This window comes from Gigantopelta aegis, chromosome 7 (genome assembly GCF_016097555.1).
Source record: "Gigantopelta aegis isolate Gae_Host chromosome 7, Gae_host_genome, whole genome shotgun sequence".
Taxonomy (NCBI): Eukaryota; Metazoa; Mollusca; class Gastropoda; order Neomphalida; family Peltospiridae; genus Gigantopelta; species Gigantopelta aegis.
The window spans coordinates 16249192-16260429 of NC_054705.1; the positions used below are offsets into that span (position 1 = coordinate 16249192).

The 11238-nt window shown below is 36.4% G+C and overlaps 1 long non-coding RNA gene across 1 annotated transcript; it reads right to left on the reverse strand.

Annotated features, from left to right (window-relative positions):
- Nucleotides 1–420: 420 nt before the first annotated feature.
- Nucleotides 421–3694, reverse strand: LOC121376932. Its single transcript, XR_005958557.1, has 3 exons — nucleotides 3553–3694; nucleotides 2375–2456; nucleotides 421–546 (listed from the first exon to the last, which is right to left on the reverse strand). It is a non-coding gene; the product is annotated as an uncharacterized LOC121376932 (long non-coding RNA).
- Between the last annotated feature and the right edge of the window lie 7544 nt (nucleotides 3695–11238).

An 11238-nucleotide genomic window follows, 5' to 3' on the forward strand; every position in this document is an offset into this window, starting at 1 on the left:
CATCTAGTGATTTAGAACTTATGCCTGAGTGTACATTCACACACTATTTTGGTTAAGAGCGTCTGTTACACATCATGGGTGGAAAATTACAAGGTTCTATGTGCACAAAACCTCATTTTGAAGTTTGGAGCTGCCATATCTGTGTCATAGAGAGGTCTTTGTCATAGTTTTAATATAACATCTGTGTCTTAAAATACCATATTCTAGGACTGTTTACTATGTAGATAATTTTATTTTCTATCAAATAGGATAAATAACTCATTTTTAGAAAAATTGCAGATAGAACTTTGTAATTCTCAGGCTACGACATTTTAAAACTTTGATATTGCTTTCACGAAAAGAAAAGAACAACAACAACAATAAACACAAAATATTTGTTTTGGGAGGGGACGAATCCCCTTTAAGTTGTGTCTTAACTTACGTCGTGTCAAACTGATGTTGTCATGGTTACATTCTGGATATCGTCCTTGAATGTGAAAATCGAGGAATATTAAATGTAATTCCATTCCACGTCCTGTATTGAATACCCAGTTACAGTTCAGATTGCTATAAAAAAGAGAGGAAAAATAAAGAATATTGTTGTATTTCTGTTCAAATTAATGTGAGCAAAATAAATGGAAGATAGATTGAATGTTTCTAGCATTGTGTGTCTGTTTTTGTGTGTGTGTGTGTGTGTGTGTGTGTGTGTGTGTGTGTGTGTGTGTGTGTGTGTGTGTGTGTGTTCAATATAGTTATATCAATGATATACACGTGGCAGTGCGTATTAAGCACAAATTCTGATTTTGATAAAATGGTGAAATATCTATGTTTTCACATTGTAATTTGGATAACATGGGGGGAAATGTGTATTAACTATAAATAAATTATAAAATGAAATGGGTGGATAAATGAATAAATGTTTTGTGACAACCTGGCACGAACAATATATTGACTATTGTGATTTGGATAACATGGTGAACATGTGTATTAGCTACAATTGTATTTGCATTGTGAAAGTTAGTATGCACAAATTGTTCAGAATTTTACGGATAATTAATATTATGAACTACAATTGTGATTTGCATTGTGGTATAACACAAACTGTGTTGGATAACATGGTGAACATGTGTATTAGCTACAATTGTGACTTGCATTGTGAAAATTAGTATGAACTACAAATTGTGATTTGGATAACATGGTGAACATGTGTATTAGCTACAATTGTGATTTGCATTGTGAAAATTAGTATGAACTACAAATTGTGATTTGGATAACATGGTGAACATGTGTATTAGCTACAATTAAGATTTGAATTACCATCCCTCGCCGTTTAAAGGGAGCTCTCAATCTGGCTCCCCATCATGCTCCCTCAGACTAGTTTAAGGAGAGTAATGTTTAGCTGCCTTTCGGTTGTGAGTTATAAAAAAAGAGAACATAAAAGAAACAACAATTAAAAACGAAACAAAACACGTACTGTAAAAGGATAAATGTCAATGCCAAATAGGGTAACATTTTAAAAGGCTGACCATAATGTGATATACAATAAGTAATATATAATATAATAATATATAGTAATATACACAAAGTGTCAACTGACCTACTGCACTGATTTGCATGGCGTATGTTTGTTTGCTTTGTTTCACTACACCACTAGAGCACATTGATTTATTAATCATTGGCTATTGGATGTCAAACATTTCGTAATTTTTGACATATAGTCTTAGAAAGGAAACCTGCTACATTTTGTTTCCATTCGTAGCAAGGGATCTTGTATATACACAACCTCACAGACAGGATACCACATACCACAGTCTTTGGTATACCAGTCGTGGTGCACTGGATAGAGCGAGAAATAACCCAATGGGTCCACCGACCGGTGCATGGCATATGACAGGTCACAACCTCAAAAAGGTCGTTCACGAAAATATATGCATAATTTCATTCATTTCAACTTATTTTAGTGTTTATATCCAATTAAGGTTCAAGCACGCTGTCCTGGGCAGATACCTCAGCTATCTGGGCTGTCTGTCCAGGACAGTGGGTTAGTTGTTAATTGTAAGTGGTTAGCGAGAGAGAAGAGGGTGTAGTGGCCTTACACCTATCCATTGGGTTGTTAAAACTGGGTGGGAGCCGGTACCAAGCTGCGAACCCTGTACCTACCAGCCTTATGTCCGATGGCTTAACCACGACAGCACCGAGGCCGTTAACCATAATTAAGAAAGTGTGCTGGCAGATACTCGATTATTCCATTCTTTCTTTCTGTTGTTTTGTTTTTCACGCCAAGGTCTGGATAACATGACAGAAAATGTTTTTTAACTACAGAGTCAGAAAACGCGATAACGTGAAAATATGTAGTAACAAAAAAAATATAACTAGAATAAGCCACAGTACTTACTTCAAATAAAGATTAGGATAGCCTGGCGAGTACAGATATGACACCTCTGTAGATGGTTTGATGATGTATCTACAGGCAGATGCTTATGAAACGAGAAGAATCATGTATTCTATTACATACATTCAAACAGTGAAGACCATTATATTCTTATGGTATAAATCCGGGGCCTAATTCACTAAACTCTCGCAACTTTGCGATCTCGCAGTGCAATGCTAAAAGACTTGCAAAGAGGATGCTTTGTTTTCTAGCAGAGCCTAAGAGACCTTTGTGAATTAGGCCATTTATAACGGTATCAAAATCTTATTTCTGTATAAAGCAGTTAATGAGGAAATTTTGAGAAGATCGTGACTAACGGTAATCAACATGTATTGAATGTGCATTGTTAAATAAAACATTTCTTTATTTATTTGCTACCATATGCCTTAGATTGTCACTTCCTAAGACGATATATATATATATATATATATATATATAGTATATATATATATATATATTTTATATAAGGATATATAATTCTCTGTATTCAAGCAGGACTGTCACTACCTAGGACGATATATATTTTTTTAATTTCGCAAGCAGGAGGACTGTCACTCCCCAGGACGCTATATCCTTCGACTACTACAAGATGACTGTCACGCCCAGTTCATGTTTCACACGTAAGGTGATGTTTTTAGATGTGCAAGCTGGTGTTGTCTATGTGATTGGGTTTTTAAAATATTTTACTTTACTTTACTTACTTTACTTTACTTTACTTTATTTTATTTATTATTATCTTAAGGATGCATGCATTCAATGCCTTTATATTCATGTAAGTACACCTACGATATCATCTTCCTATTTTGAATGGCCAGTAAACTGAAAGGCTGAATACAGTAGATCCCTTGCCGATATTCAAAACGATTAGCCTATATGTAATGATCTTTTAATTAGCATGTACGCTTATGTTTTATTTATTTATTTATTATTATTATTATTATTATTATTATTATTATCAGCATCATCAATCATCATCATCATCATCATCATCATCATTATTATTATTGTTATTGTTATTATTATATTTATTATCATTATTAGTATTATCTCATCATCATCATCATCTTTATTATTATTATTATTATTATTATTATTATTATTATTATTATTAACGTAAATTAATATTTCTTTAGTTTTCTTACCACTGACTTCTGTGAATTGGATGCGGAAGCCAGTATAAGTGTTTGATTGGTCAGTTGTGAAGACGACGTGGATGAGGTTTCCTGGAGATTGGAACTCCGGTACCTGCCGTCCACAGAACTTACCAAGAGGTAAAAGATTCACACCATCATCTGTAAAACAGTCCCATTAGAGAGTAGAATGTTTACAATAAATGTCAGTATAAAATAGGGCTATTGTAAAATAACCCCATTAGACAGTAGAATGTTTACAATAAATATCAGTATAAAACAGGGTTATTGTAAAATAGCCCCATTAACAGCAGAATGTTTACAAATAAATATTAATATAAAATAGGGCTATTGTAAAATAGCCCCATTAGACAGTAGAATGCTTACAAATAAATATTATTATAAAATAGGGCTATTGCAAAAAGCACCATTAGACAGTAGAATGTTTACAAATAAATATCAGTATAAAATAAGGTCATTGTAAAATACCATCATTAGAATGTTCGGTGTCGACAAAAAATATCAGTACAAAACAGGGCGACTGTAACAAAGTAATATCATTCAAGTATGAAATAGGGTGACTGTAAAGTAACATTAAAAAGTGGTATGTTAACAAATAAACATCAGAATAAAACAGGGTGACTGTAAAGTAACATCATTAGAAAGTAGTATGTTAACAAGAAAACATCAGTATAAAACAGGGCGACTGTAAAGTAACATCATTAGAAAGTAGTATGTTAACAAGAAAACATCAGTATAAAACAGGGCGACTGTAAAGTAACATCATTAGAAAGTAGTATGTATCAGTTAAAACAACTGTAAAGTAACATCAGAAAGTAGTAAACAGGGTATAAAACAGGGCGACTGTAAAGTAATCATTAGAAAGTAGTATGAACAAGTCAGTATGTTAACAAGAAAACATCAGTATAAAACAGGGCGACTGTAAAGTAACATCATTAGAAAGTAGTATGTTAACAAGAAAACATCAGTATAAAACAGGGCGACTGTAAAGTAACATCATTAGAAAGTAGGCATGTTAACATCAGAAAACATCAGTATAAAACAGGGCGACTGTAAAGTAACATCATTAGAAAGTAGTATGTTAACAAGAAAACATCAGTATAAAACAGGGCGACTGTAAAGTAACATCATTAGAAAGTAGTATGTTAACAAGAAAACATCAGTATAAAACAGGGCGACTGTAAAGTAACATCATTAGAAAGTAGTATGTTAACAAGAAAACATCAGTATAAAACAGGGTATAAAACGACTGTAAAGTAACATCATTAGAAAGTAGTATGTTAACAAGAAAACATCAGTATAAAACAGGGCGACTGTAAAGTAATGTTAACATCATTAAAAAGTAAAGTAGTATGTTAACAAGAAACACATCAGTATAAAACAGGGCGACTGTAAAGTAACATCATTAGAAAGTAGTATGTTAACAAGAAACATCAGTATAAAACAGGGCGACTGTAAAGTAACATCATTAGAAAGTAGTATGTTAACAAGAAAACATCAGTATAAAACAGGGCGACTGTAAAGTAACATCATTAGAAAGTAGTATGTTAACAAGAAAACATCAGTATAAAACAGGGCGACTGTAAAGTAACATCATTAGAAAGTAGTATGTTAACAAGACACATCAGTATAAAACAGGGCGACTGTAAAGTAACATCATTAGAAAGTAGTATGTTAACAAGGAAACATCAGTATAAAACAGGGCGACTGTAAAGTAACATCATTAGAAAGTAGTATGTTAACAAGGAAACATCAGTATAAAACAGGGCGACTGTAAAGTAACATCATTAGAAAGTAGTATGTTAACAAGGAAACATCAGTATAAAACAGGGCGACTGTAAAGTAACATCATTAGAAAGTAGTATGCTAACAAGGAAACATCAGTATAAAACAGGGCGACTGTAAAGTAACATCATTAGAAAGTAGTATGTTAACAAGGAAACATCAGTATAAAACAGGGCGACTGTAAAGTAACATCATTAGAAAGTAGTATGCTAACAAGTAACATCAGTATAACAAGGGCGACTGTTAACAGTAAAAACAGGGCGACATCATCATTAGAAAGTAGTATGTTAACAAGGAAACATCAGTATAAAACAGGGCGACTGTAAAGTAACATCATTAGAAAGTAGTATGTTAACAAGGAAACATCAGTATAAAACAGGGCGACTGTAAAGTAACATCATTAGAAAGTAGTATGTTAACAAGGAAACATCAGTATAAAACAGGGCGACTGTAAAGTAACATCATTAGAAAGTAGTATGTTAACAAGGAAACATCAGTATAAAACAGGGCGACTGTAAAATGAAAGTAGTATGTTAACATCATTAGAAAGTAGTATGTTAACAAGGAAACATCAGTATAAAACAGGGCGACTGTAAAGTAACATCATTAGAAAGTAGTATGTTAACAAGGAAACATCAGTATAAAACAGGGCGACTGTAAAGTAACATCATTAGAAAGTAGTATGCTAACAAGGAAACATCAGTATAAAACAGGGCGACTGTAAAGTAACATCATTAGAAAGTAGTATGCTAACAAGGAAACATCAGTATAAAACAGGGCGACTATAAAACAGGGCGACTGTAAAATAACATCATTAGAAAGTAGTATGCTAACAAGGAAACATCAGTATAAAACAGGGCGACTGTAAAATGACATCATTAGAAAGTAGTATGTTAACAAGAAACCATCAGTATAAAACAGGGCGACTATGTCAACGAAAGGCAATAGTACAAAGAAGGGTTTCTACAAGACAGTAATTTCAAGACACAGCGACTAAATTAAAATCATTAGAATGTAGGATCTCTACAAGAAAATAATTTCAAGACATAATGACTGTAAACTGACATCATTAGAAAGTAGGGTCACTACAAGAAATACATACCGCTGTAAACCTCGACATTGTCGTACATACAACCCGCTCTTGACTCCAAAACCGAATGAACAACCTTCATGTGAACACTGTGATCTTTGTTAGCAGCCGATATGGTCCACAGGCACGTGAGATTGCTGGCAAAATATAATGAAAGGAAATGATAAATCTGCGTGACTATAGCAAACATGTTTAGATAAACAACAAACGAAAGGAAAATTCACGTAAAGTAATATTTGTTTAAATAAACTTTCCAGAATTTGCCATCATTGTAAAATGTCTTCTACAGTCTCTTGTTCACTATAATTAAATATTAAACAGGGCTGTAGAAACTTAAAGAAAATTCTCTTCTTTAGGAGTTTTAGACTATCAACTACTCAGTCCCCCCCCCCCCCCCCCCCCCCCCCCCCCTGTTAAAAAAAAAAAAAAAAAAAGCTATGGCCCTGTTAAATAATAATAATAATAATAATAATAATTCTAGCTATGACCCTGTTAAATAAATTTTCTTGTTTCGAGTACATTAGCCTGTATATAATATCCAATGTATTTGCGGTCAATTATTATTCTTTTTTTTTTACATTTTTATTCGTAACATATTTTTTCGTACGTACGAAAGTTTTGGATGGTAAAATCTAGTGTTTGCTGTTACAAGCACTAAGGCAAGAAACACTGTGTTTATACAAATACTGATATGCTAAACTGGAGAATATCTTTAAATGTCAATTCAGTCATCAAAGGGGCAGAATTTAGCTCAGTCGGTTGAATGCTCGTCTGAGGTGCTTGCGTCACAGGATCGAACCACCTCGGTGGATCCATTCAACTGATTGGATTTTTTCTCGTTCCGACCAGTGCACGACAACTGGTCAAAGGCCGTGGTATGTGCTTTCCTGTCTGTGAGAAACTGCATATGAAATATTCCTTGCTTCATTAGGAAAAAGGTCGCTGGTTTCCTTTGATGACAACGAGTCAGATTTTTGTTTGAATGTTTGATTAATTATAATGTAGCCGATGATTCGTTGAACAATCAATGTGCTCGGTAATATTTGTTTGAAGGAACTGTCCTGAGTTTCCAGGGTCGGTGCAAATTTTCAGATTCGGGTTTTAAAAGATATATTCGGGCAAAATGAACTTATCTGAAACATTTTCACCATGTATTTCCATAATTCTACCTACAATATTAGCTGTAATCCATGAAAAAATGCTTAGTGTTTCGTTTGCAACCCTATATAGCTGTTTGGCTGTAATGTTAGTATGAATAAATATTGTTATCCAGATTTCGGGCATTTTCGTTTAATTCGTGCAAAAATCAACCTCCCCACACCAAACTTCTCTTTATCTGCTAAAAACGTTTTTTTAATTCTTACTTTCGAAATTATTGGTAGGACAAATCCAGTTTGGACTATTTACAAGCAATTAAGACGAGAAAAAACAACATACTGAATATACCGACACTTATATTCAAAAGAAGAAACTTCATTATAGTCTCCTTAAAGGAAGGGAATGTGTTATTTAATGACGCACTCAACACATTTTATTTACGGATATATGGCGTCGGACTCCTTAAATGTGACTCGACCCAAAAGATGTTATGACATATACATGAGTTCAATATCGTATCTCTGCAGATTACTCGACCCAAAAGATGTTATGATAGATACACGAGTTGAATACTGTATATCTGCAGACTACTCGACCCACAAGAAGTTATGATAGCTACATAAGTTCAGAACCGTATCTCTGTAGAAGACTCGACCCAAAAGATGTTATGATAGCTACATGAGTTCAGTACCGTATCTCTGTAGAAGACTCGACCCAAAAGATGTTATGATAGATACATGAGTTCAATACTGTATATCTGCAGATTACTCGACCCAAAAGCTGTTATGATTGATGAGGACAATACCGTATCTCTGTAGATTACTAGACCCAAAAGATGTTATACATACTTGAGTTCAGTACCGTATCTGTGCAGATTACTCGACTCAAAAGATTTTATAATAGATATACGAGAGTATGCAGCCTTAAATCATTGTCATATGCTTCGTCTACAGAGGAGAGCTCACCTTGACCAAAATATATGGTTCCAGCTCGGTTTGTAGGAGGACTGCCACTGTATAACATGCACCAGGAAAGGCGCAAAACATCTCTAAATAGTTTCCATAAACAAAGGTGCGTCTCAAGCGCACGCGAATATGCATAGAGTAATATTTCGAGGAAAGAACTGTAAATATTTTATAGAAATATTGTTGAAACTGCTTTGAAAGTGGGGTAAGTAACAATTTAAAAACATATATTAGTTTTGGGAAGTTAATTTATTATAATTGCATAAAGAGATAAAGAGAAAGACACCCCATCCTCTCCCCGACACTTATAGGGATGTCGATCATCACATGCAGTTGTTTAACACCCAACAGTGCATGTGGCGTTCGTGCTGTGGTGGCATCACAGTGATAGACAACACTTAGGGATGTCGATCATCACATGCAGTTGTTTAACACCCAACAGTGCATGCGGCGTTCGTGCTGTGGTGGCATCACAGTGATAGACAACACTTAGGGATGTCAATCATCACATGCAGTTGTTTAACACCCAACAGTGCATGCGGCGTTCGTGCTGTGGTGGCATCACAGTGATAGACAACACTTAGGGATGTCGATCATCACATGCAGTTGTTTAACACCCAACAGTGCATGCGGCGTTCGTGCTGTGGTGGCATCACTGGATAGACAACACTTAGGGATGTCGATCATCACATGCAGTTGTTTATCACCCAACAGTGCATGTAGTGTTCGTGCTGTGCTGGCATCACAGTGATAGACAACACTTAGGAATGTCGATCATCACATGCAGTTGTTTAACACCCAACAGTGCATGCGGCGTTCGTGCTGTGGTGGCATCACAGTGATAGACAACACTTAGGGATGTCAGATCACATGCAGTTCACCCAACAGTGCATGCGGCGTTCGTGCTGTGGTGGCATCACAGTGATAGACAACACTTAGGGATGTCGATCATCACATGCAGTTGTTTAACACCCAACAGTGCATGCGGCGTTCGTGCTGTGCTGGCATGGTGGCATCACAGTGATAGACAACACTTAGGGATGTCGATCATCACATGCAGTTGTTTATCACCCAACAGTGCATGTAGTGTTCGTGCTGTGCTGGCATCACAGTGATAGACAACACTTAGGAATGTCGATCATCACATGCAGTTGTTTAACACCCAACAGTGCATGTGGCGTTCGTGCTGTGGTGGCATCACAGTGATAGACAACACTTAGGGATGTCGATCATCACATGCAGTTGTTTAACACCCAACAGTGCATGTGGCGTTCGTGCTGTGGTGGCATCACAGGTGTTATGAGAGGCACGGCAGAGCAGGGTGTGCTATAGTGTTACTTAAGGCAGGGATGAATTTTACTTGTAGAAGACAGGTAATAGCATTTCAGGATACAAAGTTTGCTTTGCGCTTTCGGTTTCAGTCCCCCCCCTACCCCCTCCCCCCCCCCACCAATGTATATTTGCTTCCATCGTGCCTTCTATGATAACTGAAATCAGATAGTTACATTTTGTGGTCTAGATTATCCATTACCGAGTGTTTCTGGTCATCCTGGTGCTCAGGGCCGTACCCTCTGGGGGACGGGGGGTGGGGTGGGGTGGGGGGTCAGTTGCCTCCCTCAGAATCTTACTTATTATTTTCTTTTCACTTCAGAAAATAGCATACACATCTCAGGGTTTAATTTGAAAAGTGTTTTTTTGTTTTGTTTATAAAATGTAGTAGCCCCCCCCCCCCCCCCCCTCCCACCAAGGATTTTGATTAGGGTACGGCCCCGGTGATTGTGACACCGCGAAGTGCATTTTCCATGATTCTAGAAACGCACATACGTCTGAGAAATAACGGTTATGGACGCGATCTCTAATCAAATATTTCCCCGTTTTAACATCACAGACTCTAGCTTCACTTTATTGCAATGTATACAGATGCGTTACAGGTTGATAAATTAACCAAATTTAAAAGAGTCCATTTTTCACGAAGTAGCATGGAATCTTTTATATGCACCATCCCACACACAGAAGAGCACATATACCACGGCTTTTGATATACCAATCGTAGTACACTGGCTGAGATACACAATGGCGTGGATCGATCCCAAATCAACTGCGCATCAAGCGAGCTCTATACCACAGGGCTAGGTCCCGCCCGTTCACCAAGAGACACTATTGTCTGTGACCTTACACATTCATTCATCCATGGGACAGACAGCCCAAAACACCAATAAAGACTGAGTACACTCAATTTTGTACTCACTTGTCGTAACGTAGGAGATATCCCGGAGACGTTATGTCCTTCGTGTCAGAGTTGAGGGAAACGAGTCCTCCACACCCGTTAACACTGGTCTCTACAGTCCAACAATAGAATATTACAGTCAGTTACAGACACAGCGAAACACACACACACACACACACACACACACACACACACACACACACACACACACACACACACACACACACACACACACTCTCTCTCTCTCTCTCTCTCTCTCTCTCTCTCTCTCTCTCTCTCTCTCTCTCTCTCTCTCTCTCTCTCTCTCTCTATATATATATATATATATATATATATATATATATATACACACTGATGGAAAGAAATAAGGGATCCCACCAACACCTAACAGAAGATAGTGACTGCAGCCAAAACTCTCATCCATATTGTCAAGCAGTTAACCGACTAACGGACATTGAATATGACATTACTGCCATTCAGTCCAACAATACATCATTGAACTTGATTAAAAC